The sequence below is a fragment of the Prionailurus bengalensis genome, chromosome B1, assembly GCF_016509475.1.
Source record: "Prionailurus bengalensis isolate Pbe53 chromosome B1, Fcat_Pben_1.1_paternal_pri, whole genome shotgun sequence".
Taxonomy (NCBI): domain Eukaryota; kingdom Metazoa; phylum Chordata; class Mammalia; order Carnivora; family Felidae; genus Prionailurus; species Prionailurus bengalensis.
The window spans coordinates 138024742-138036038 of NC_057344.1; positions in this window are offsets into that span (position 1 = coordinate 138024742).

An 11297-nucleotide genomic window follows, 5' to 3' on the forward strand; every position below is an offset into this window, starting at 1 on the left:
TTTTGTTTTGAATTTTTTCCTGATCTACATAAACTACCAAATTAAGCATTACATATTTGTGTGTGTGTGTGTGTGTGTGTGTGTGTGTGTGTGTGTGTGTAGTGGGATTAATTATAAACCAAGAGATTAAATAAATTGCTAAAAAACTGAAAAACCCAGCATCCATGCATAATGTTTACTCACTTATTCATTCAACATTTAACAATAATTTATTAAACCCCTTTTATCATCATAAGGGCATGCTAGATGTAGGGGCACATATGAAGATACACATTGGAGGAAGAAAGACAAAAAATTAAAATACAATAGAAAATAGTGGGGTGTCTGGGTGGCTCAGCTGGTTAAGTGTTGGACTCTCGATTTCAGCTTAGGTCATGAGCTCTGTGAGATCGAGCCCCACATTGGACTCCATGCTGACAGTGTGGAGCCTGTTTGGGACTCAATCTCCTCTCTCTCTCTCTCTCTGTCCCACTTCTGCTCATGCTCTCTCTCTCTCTCTTTCTCAAAATAAATAAATAAACTTTTTTTTTTTAAATTTTTTTTTCAACGTTTATTTATTTTTGGGACAGAGAGAGACAGAGCATGAACGGGGGAAGGGCAGAGAGAGAGGGAGACACAGAATCAGAAACAGGCTCCAGGCTCTGAGCCATCAGCCCAGAGCCCGACGCGGGGCTCGAACTCACAGACCGCGAGATCGTGACCTGGCTGAAGTTGGACGCTTAACCGACTGCGCCACCCAGGTGCCCCTATAAACTTTAAAAAAAAAGAAGAGTTTGTCGCTGTCATTTAAAAAATAAATACATAAAATAAAATAGAAAACAGTACAATAGAAAAGAACATAGAAATATAGAAGGCATCTAACCACCATACTCTGGCATCACACCCAGAGTAGGCTACCTATAGGGGATGGGCAGGAAAAGACTATGAGGGGTGTGGTGGGGAGAGGGATTAGGGGACCAGAGAAGATGATGCTGGTTTTGATCATCTTACTATGGTTATATAAGATGTTAATTTCAGGGAAAGCTAAGTGAAGGGCATATGAGAATCCTACCTTATTTTTGAAACTCTTCTGTGAAGTAAAAAATTATTTCAAATTTAATTTACAGCAATACAGGCTTACCTCAAAAAGCAAGAAAAATCTCAAATAAACTTTATACCTGAAGGAGCTATAAAAAGATGAACAAACAAAACCCAAAACCAGTAGAAGCAAGTAAATAATAAAGATTAGAGAAAAAATAACGAAATAGAAAAAAAATAATTAAATAAATAAATAAATAATAAAAAGAAGAAGAAGGACAGATCAAAGAAAGTAGCCAAAAGCCAGAAGCTCAGAAGCTGGTTCTTTACAAAGATCAACAAAAGCAATAAACCAAGGGGCGCCTGGGTGGCTCAGTCGGTTGGGCATCTGACTTTGGCTCAGGTCATGATCTTACAGTTCATGGGTTCAAGCCCTGCATCAGGCTCTGTGCTGAACGCTTGCTCAGAGCCTGGAGCCTGCTTCAGATTCTGTGTCTCCTCTCTCTGCCCCTTCCCTGCTTGTGCTCTGTCTCATTCTGTCTCTCAAAAATAAATAAATGTAAAAAAAATGACAAACCTTTATACAGACTCATAAAAATTTTTTAAAAAGGAGAGAGGACTCAAACAAAATCAGAAATGAAAGAGGAGAAATAACAACTGACACCACAGAAATACACAGAACTATAAGAGAATATTATGAAAAATCATATGACAAAATATTGGACAACCTAGAGGAAATGGATAAATTCCTAGAAACATATAACCTTCAAAAACAAAATCAAGAAAAAATAGAAAATTTGAACAGACCAATTACCAATAATGAAATTGAATCAGTAATCAAAAAATTCCCAACAAACAAATATTCAGGACCAGATGGCTTCACAGGTGAATTCTACCAGATATTTAAGAAAGAGTTAATACCTATTATTCTCAAACAATTCCAAAAAATAGAACAGGAAGGAAAACTTCCAAATTTATTTTATGAAGTCAATATTACTCTGATACCAAAACCAAATAAAGACACTACAAAAAAGAGAGTGAGAGGGAACCACTCTGTTGAGCCAAAACCTCAACAAAATATTAGCAAACTGAATACAAAACATCTTAAAAAATAACTCACCATAGTCAAGTGAGATTTATTCCTGAATTGCAAGGTGGCTCAATATTCAGAAATCAATCAACATGATACATCATATCCACAAAAGAAAGGAAAAAAACCATATAACCATTTCAATAGATGCAGAAAAAGCATTTGACAAAGAACAGCATCCATTCATGATTTAAAAAAAAAAACTCATCAAAGTAGGTTTAGAGGAAATATACTTCAACATAATAAAGGCCCTATGTGAAAAGCCTACAGCTAACATCTTACTCAATGGTGAAAACCTAAGAGCTTTCCCCTAAGATCCAGAACATGATAAGGATGTCTACTCTCACCACTTTTATTCAACATAGTACTAGAAGTTCTAGCCACAGCAATTACACAAGAAAAAGAAATAAAAGGCATTCAAATTGGTAAGGCAGGAGTCAAACTTAAACTATTTGCAGATAATACAATACTATAGAGAGAGAACCCTAAACACTCCCCCAAAAAATGACTCAAACTGATAGATGAATTCAGTAAGGCCACAGGTTACATACAGAGAAATCTGTTTCTGTGCACTAATAATGAAGTGTGAAAGAGAAATTAAGAAAACAGTCCCATTTACAATTGCACCAAAAATAATAAAACACCTAGGAATTAAGCTTAACCAAGGAGCTGAAAGACCTGTACTCTGAAAACTATAAAACATTGATGAAAGAAATTGAAGATGACACAAAGAAATGGAAAGATATTCCGTACTCATGGATTGAAAAAAAACTGTTAAAATATCCATACTACCTAAAGCAATCCACAGACTTAATGCAATCCCTATCAAAATACCAACAGCATTTTTTGAACCTTGAAAAAGCAACCTTGAAAAAGAAAAACAAAACTGGAGGTATCACAACTCCAGACTTCAAGGTATATAACAAAGATGTAGTAATCAAAACAATATGGTACTGGCATAAAAATAGATATAAAGATCAACGGAACAGAATAGAAAACCCAGAAATGAACCCACACTTATATGATCACTTAATCTATGTCAAAGGAGGAAAGAATATACAATGGGAAAAAGTCTCTTCAACAAATGGTATTGGGAAAACTATGCAACTACATGCAAAAGAATGAAACTGGGCCACTTTCTTACACCATACACAAAGATAAACTCAAAATGGATTAAAGACCTAAATATGAGACTTGAAACTATAAAAAATCCTTGAAAAACGCACAGGCAGTAATTTCTCTGACATTGGTCATAGCAATGTTTTCCTAAATATGTCGCCTGAGGCAAGGGAAAGAGAACCAAAAATAAGAAACTATTGGGACTACATCAAAATAAAAATCTTCTGTATGGCAAAGGAAACAATCAACAATACTAAATGGGAGAAGATATTTGCAAATGACGATATAAGATTAGTGTCCAAAATATATAAAGAATGTCTATAACTCAACACCAAAAACCCCCAAAATAACCCAATTAATAAAGGGACAGAAGAGGGGCACCTGGGTGGCTCAGTCGGTTAAGCGCTGACTTCAGCTCAGGTCATGATCTCATGGTTCATGAGTTTGAGCCCCATGTCAGGCTCTGTGCTGATATCTCAGAGCCTGGAGCTTGCTTCGGACTCTGTGTCTCCCTCTCTCTCTCTCTCTCTCCCCCCCCTCCCCCATCACACTGTCTCTCTCTCTCTCTCTCTCAAAAATAAATAAACATTTAAAAAAATGGACAGAAGACATGAACATACATTTCCACAAAGACATCCAGATAGCCAACAGACACATGAAGAAATGCTCAACATCACTCACCATCAGGGAAATGCAAATCAAAATAACAATGAGATATCACCTCACACTTGTTAAAATGGCTAAAATAAAAACTCCAAGAAACAACAAGTGTCAGCAAGGATGTGGAGAAAAAAAGAACCCCCTTGCACTGTTGGTGGGAATGCAAACTGGTACAGCCATTGTGAAAAACAGAATGGAAATTTCTCAAAAAATTAAAAACAGAGCTACCATATGATCCAGTAATTTCACTTTAGGATATTTACACAAAAAAAACCACAAAAATACTAATTTGAAAATATATATGCACCCCTATGTTTATTGAAGCATTATTTACAATAGCCAAATTATGGAAGCAGCCCAAATGTCCATCAATAGAAGAATGGATAAAGAAACTGTGGTATATATAGTCAATGGAATATTACTCTGCTATAAAAAAGAATGAAATCTTGCCATTTGCAACAATATGCATAGATCTAGAGAGTATAATGCTAAATGAAATAAGACAGAAAAACAAATACCATATGATTTCACACATATACGGAATTTAAGAAACAAAACAATGAGTATATTAAAAAGCAAGAGACAAATGAAGAAACAGTCTCTTAACTATAGAGAACAAACTAGTGGTTGCCAAAGGGGAGTTGAATGGGGGTATGGGGGAAATAGTAAATGGGATTAAAGAGTACACTTACCCTGATGGGCACCGAGTAATGTACAGAATTGCTGAATCATGATATTGTACACCTGAACTAATATAATACTGTACGTTAACTATACTAGGATTGGAATTTTAAGAAAGTATTTCAAAACTTAAAAAATAATTAGGGATTTAGAGGAACAAAAATTCTTATTTCTCCAACATACTTAGTTAGTAGCTAGTAACCACTGGCTTCTAACCTTCTAAAACCTTCAAAGTAGAATGCCAAAAACAATCTTTCCTCAAAGATGGTGTTGTTGTTTACATGGGAGTGCAAACTAGACAAGAACCATTCTTTGTTGATTTCTCAAAAAGTAATTGTCCACTGCTAAGACAGTATAATTTTAAATAAATTATTACTCAAGAGTTTTTTTAGCTGTAAAGTGACAGAAATTAAATTCAACTTAAGCTTCTTTAAGCAAATTAAAAAGGGGAAAGATGGGTATTTGTTGGCTCACTGGTTGGGAGATGTATTGGGGTAGAATTAATTGGGGTGGAATTAATCTAAGGGAGTGCTACCAGAAATCAGGGCCTACAGTGAGGAATGGAACCTCAGTGCTCCCCCAACTCTCTCCCATCCTCTGTCATCTGAGCCTGCACACTAGAATCATTCTTTCCTGCCAGACTTCCTTCAGGTAGCCAAGGAAGATGGCCACTGGCAATGCCAGGCTCTCATTCTAGTTGAACAATTCCAGCAGAAAAGGCAGAGTTTTTCTTTCTAGCTTCCTTATAGCAATCTTCAGAGAGAATCTTAATTGGTTCTATTTATGTCATGTACTCAGTCTTTTGTGCAATTGTTTCCAAAGTATAGAGTTCTTTGATTGGCCAAATCTGGGTCACTTGCAGTTGCTGGCATTGCAATGTCCCACCTAGGTTCCCTTCAAGAAAGTATTGGCTTCCCAGCTGTGAAGAATGTGGTTAGCTGATACATAGATTTTGTCTCATGGTGGCTTGATGGTTCCTCTGCCCAATTCTTCTTCCTCTTTTCTTGTCACAGATGTTATCCCACCAATAAACCTTCACAAGTCAGGACTCCTTGGACAAATAATTAGTTTCAGGCCTGAGATACGTATCTCTGAGAAAATATGTAAAATAATCTGGGAACTTCTTGCCATAAAGAACGCAAGGAATCTATCAAAAACCAATTTTAGCAACAATACGAATAATATCTGCAACAGGGGCACTTAGTTGGCTCAGTGAGTGGATCATGCAACTCTTGATCTCGGGGTTGTGAGTTTGAGCCCCACGTTGGGTGTAGAGATTACTTAAAAGTAAAATCTTTTTTAAAAAAAAATAAAATATTTGCAATGGATTGAAACACACCAAATATGTTTAAATGCATGAGTTCACAATGATTCAACATTTTTTTTTATGAAATTTATTGACAAATTGGTTTCCATACAACACCCAGTGCTCATCCCAAAAGGTGCCCTCCTCAATACCCATCACCCACCCTCTCCTCCCTCCCACCCCCCATCAACCCTCAGTTTGTTCTCAGTTTTTAACAGTCTCTTATGCTTTGGCTCTCTCCCATTCTAACCTCTTTTTTTTTTTTCCTTCCCCTCCCCCATGGGTTCCTGTGAAGTTTCTCAGGATCCACATAAGAGTGAAACCATATGGTATCTGTCTTTCTCTGTATGGCTTATTTCACTTAGCATCACACTCTCCAGTTCCATCCACGTTGCTACAAAAGGCCATATTTCATTTTTTCTCATTGCCACGTAATATTCCATTGTGTATATACACCACAATTTCTTTATCCATTCATCAGTGGATGGACATTTAGGCTCTTCCCATAATTTGGCTATTGTTGAGAGTGCTGCTATGAACATTGGGGTACAAGTGGCCCTATGCATCAGTGCTCCTGTATCCCTTGGATAAATTCCTAGCAGTGCTATTGCTGGGTCATAGGGTAGGTCTATTTTTAATTTTCTGAGGAACCTCCACACTGCTTTCCAGAGCGGCTGCACCAATTTGCATTCCCACCAACAGTGCAAGAGGGTTCCCGTTTCTCCACATCCTCTCCAGCATCTATAGTCTCCTGATTTGTTCATTTTGGCCACTCTGACTGGCGTGAGGTGATACCTGAGTGTGGTTTGGTTTGTATTTCCCTGATAAGGAGCGATGCTGAACATCTTTTCATGTGCCTGTTGGCCATCCGGATGTCTTCTTTAGAGAAGTGTCTATTCATGTTTTCTGCCCATTTCTTCACTGGGTTATTTGTTTTTTGGGTGTGGAGTTTGGTGAGCTCTTTATAGATTTTGGATACTAGCCCTTTGTCCGATATGTCATTTGCGAATATCTTTTCCCATTCCGTTGGTTGCCTTTTAGTTTTGTTGGTTGTTTCCTTGGCTGTGCAGAAGCTTTTTATCTTCATAAGGTCCCAGTAATTCACTTTTGCTTTTAATTCCCTTGCCTTTGGGGATGTGTCGAGTAAGAGATTGCTACGGCTGAGGTCAGAGAGGTCTTTTCCTGCTTTCTCCTCTAAGGTTTTGACGGTTTCCTATCTCACATTTAGGTCCTTTATCCATTTTGAGTTTATTTTTGTGAATGGTGTGAGAAAGTGGTCTAGTTTCAACCTTCTGCATGTTGCTGTCCAGTTCTCCCAGCACCATTTGTTAAAGAGGCTGTCTTTTTTCCATTGGATGTTCTTTCCTGCTTTGTCAAAGATGAGTTGGCCATACGTTTGTGGGTCTAGTTCTGGGGTTTCTATTCTATTCCATTGGTTCTATGTGTCTGTTTTTGTGCCAGATTCAACATTTTTTAACTCATTGGACACTTGTAAAAATTCTAGGGAACAACTCATCATTTTGAAAACTGGTAAATAGGGGCACCTGGGTATCTCAGCCAGTTAAGCATCCAACTCTTGATTTCGGCTCAGGTCATGATCTCATGGTTTGTGGGATCAAGCCCCACATAGAGCTCCATGCTCACAGTGTGGAGCCTGCTTAGGATTCTCTCTCTCTTCCTCTCTCTCTGCCCCTCCCCCAGTTGCTCTCTCTCTCAAAATAAATAAATAAACTTAAAAACAGTGAAAACTGGTAAATAAACGGAGCAAATAATTTATTGGCCATTTTATAGGAATTATACCGGAAGGTAAACAAATAGTTGATGAGGAGAATTTTCTCTATTTAGAAGCATTACAGGTAATAAATAAGGAAGGGATGTGTGTAAGCCCCCTGTGAAGCAGATGCCAAGACTGAATGAGAAGGGCAAGGGGTTTCTTGGGTGAAATGATTGTATGAAAGGAAGTAGAGAAGGAGCAGGAAAGGGCTGGGAAATCGGCTGCATCTGGACTGTGATGCAAATCCCCCTGGGCGTCAAGGAGAGGGAGAGAAAGCTGGTTGAAAGCATTCTAAATGGTCATGCAGTCTAAGGAAGGTTGGCCAGAGTCAACTGCAAAGGAGTCCATGTCTGCCTTAATATCCCCACTGCACTCAGTCACTGGAGGAGCTGCTTGTGGAGGCAGGGCCTCAGTGCCAAGACAGCACTAGATTTCAAAGTGCAGTGGTTGGACACCAGTTAAATATGCTCCGTGCAGACACAGAAAGTCTCCTAGGCATATTCCCGAGACTGCCACAAAACCATAAAGTTAGAATGTCATCATTTTGCACCTTCTAATGGAAGAATAGACCTAGGCAATGATCATCAACCAACACCAGACAAAGAAAGACGACTAAACATTATGAGCCTTGTTAAGAAAGTATACAGCAAAAAAATTTTACCAAAAAAGTTTGACGTGAATCTGATCAAGCTTCTAGATCTACAACCACTTTACAGGAAATACAGGGGACAGAGAAATATGTTAAATGACATCATGGGGATATAACCTACCAAATACTGATTATAGGAAACACTCCAGACAAACAACCAGGTTTATTTCCTACAAAAGCATATGTGGGGAGGAGGGCAAGGAGACTAGGGAATAGAGACAAGAAAGGACATCTACAGATTTAAAACAACTTAAAAGATGTATCAACCAATGGCGCTGTGTATACCTTATTTGGATCTTGATACAAACTAACTTTAGGAGAAGCAAATTTATGAGATAATCAGAAAACTTGAACATGGATTGAATATTTGATGATATTAAGAAATTGGGGGAGAGTGAGGTGTAACTTTTTCAGTTTATAATTTTTTTAAGAGTTTCTTTTAGAGATAATACTAGAATATTTACTGATCTTTTTCTTTTAGAGATACATACTAAAATTCTTACTGAGGAAATGATATGATGTCTGGAATTTGCTTCAAAATTATCCAGAGGAAGAAAGAAGTTGTAATTGGATATGGATATAAATAAAACAATGTTGGTCATGAGTGGATTATTATTGAAGATGGATGATGGGTCCATACAATAATCTCAACTTATTTTGGCTTAAATAAATACAGTGATTTTAACAATTTGCAAAAGCCAAGCAGAACCATATGAAACTTTCCCTCCATCACAGTCTATGAACCACAGACAGAGTTCAGTAGGGTGGCCATCCAATGTCCACAGTCTTCCCAGGCTGGGGCACTGTGACATAATAACATATATATGCATATTTTGTCTTTGTCCCCAGCTCCTGGTACAGAGCTTCTAAAACTATGGTAATTTCCTGAGTGATAGAAGCACGTCTTTTTTTTAAGACGTTTATTTATTTATTTTGAGAGAGGAGAGAGAGAGAAAGAGAGAGAGAGAGCACGAGCAGGGGAGGGGCAGAGAGAGAGGAAGAGAGAGAATCCCAAGCAAGCTCCACACTGCCAGGACAGAGCCTAATGCAGGGCTTGACCTCATGAACTATGAAATCATAACCTGAGCTGAAATTAAGAGTGGGTCGCTTAACCAACTGAGCCACGCAGGTGCCCCTGATAGAAGCATCTTTTTTTTTTTTTTTTTTTTGTTTATAAGAATGTTGTTTCTTTATTTTCCTATCAGCATTCTTTTCTTTTCTTTTCTTTTTTTTTCTGAAATTTATTGACAAATTGGTTTCCATACAACACCCAGTGCTCATCCCAAAAGGTGCCCTCCTCAATACCCATCACCCACCCTCTCCTCCCTCCCACCCCCCATCAACCCTCAGTTTGTTCTCAGTTTTTAACAGTCTCTTATGCTTTGGCTCTCTCCCATTCTAACCTCTTTTTTTTTTTTCCTTCCCCTCCCCCATGGGTTCCTGTGAAGTTTCTCAGGATCCACATAAGAGTGAAACCATATGGTATCTGTCTTTCTCTGTATGGCTTATTTCACTTAGCATCACACTCTCCAGTTCCATCCACGTTGCTACAAAAGGCCATATTTCATTTTTTCTCATTGCCACGTAATATTCCATTGTGTATATACACCACAATTTCTTTATCCATTCATCAGTGGATGGACATTTAGGCTCTTCCCATAATTTGGCTATTGTTGAGAGTGCTGCTATGAACATTGGGGTACAAGTGGCCCTATGCATCAGTGCTCCTGTATCCCTTGGATAAATTCCTAGCAGTGCTATTGCTGGGTCATAGGGTAGGTCTATTTTTAATTTTCTGAGGAACCTCCACACTGCTTTCCAGAGCGGCTGCACCAATTTGCATTCCCACCAACAGTGCAAGAGGGTTCCCGTTTCTCCACATCCTCTCCAGCATCTATAGTCTCCTGATTTGTTCATTTTGGCCACTCTGACTGGCGTGAGGTGATACCTGAGTGTGGTTTGGTTTGTATTTCCCTGATAAGGAGCGATGCTGAACATCTTTTCATGTGCCTGTTGGCCATCCGGATGTCTTCTTTAGAGAAGTGTCTATTCATGTTTTCTGCCCATTTCTTCACTGGGTTATTTGTTTTTTGGGTGTGGAGTTTGGTGAGCTCTTTATAGATTTTGGATACTAGCCCTTTGTCCGATATGTCATTTGCGAATATCTTTTCCCATTCCGTTGGTTGCCTTTTAGTTTTGTTGGTTGTTTCCTTGGCTGTGCAGAAGCTTTTTATCTTCATAAGGTCCCAGTAATTCACTTTTGCTTTTAATTCCCTTGCCTTTGGGGATGTGTCGAGTAAGAGATTGCTACGGCTGAGGTCAGAGAGGTCTTTTCCTGCTTTCTCCTCTAAGGTTTTGATGGTTTCCTGTCTCACATTTAGGTCCTTTATCCATTTTGAGTTTATTTTTGTGAATGGTGTGAGAAAGTGGTCTAGTTTCAACCTTCTGCATGTTGCTGTCCAGTTCTCCCAGCACCATTTGTTAAAGAGGCTGTCTTTTTTCCATTGGATGTTCTTTCCTGCTTTGTCAAAGATGAGTTGGCCATACGTTTGTGGGTCTAGTTCTGGGGTTTCTATTCTATTCCATTGGTCTATGTGTCTGTTTTGGTGCCAATACCATGCTGTCTTGATGATGACAGCTTTGTAGTAGAGGCTAAAGTCTGGGATTGTGATGCCTCCTGCTTTGGTCTTCTTCAAAATTCCTTTGGCTATTCGGGGCCTTTTGTGGTTCCATATGCTGATAGAAGCATCTTTTGATGATGGGAATCCGAAGTTTCAGGCAAGTCATGTTAAGCTTGAGATGCCTATCAGACATTCAAGAGACATGTAGAGTGAACAGTTTTTCTGGCAGCAACCCTATTTCAAATGCATCCCATTGTCCCCATTTAAGTCAAAGCTTTTGGGTCAGAAAAGTAGTCACTCAGCTTTCTTCATAGTTCCTTTCTCTTTTTCTTGGCTCTATTCCACCTCTGCATCGGCCTCTGCATCGGCACCAATTCAAG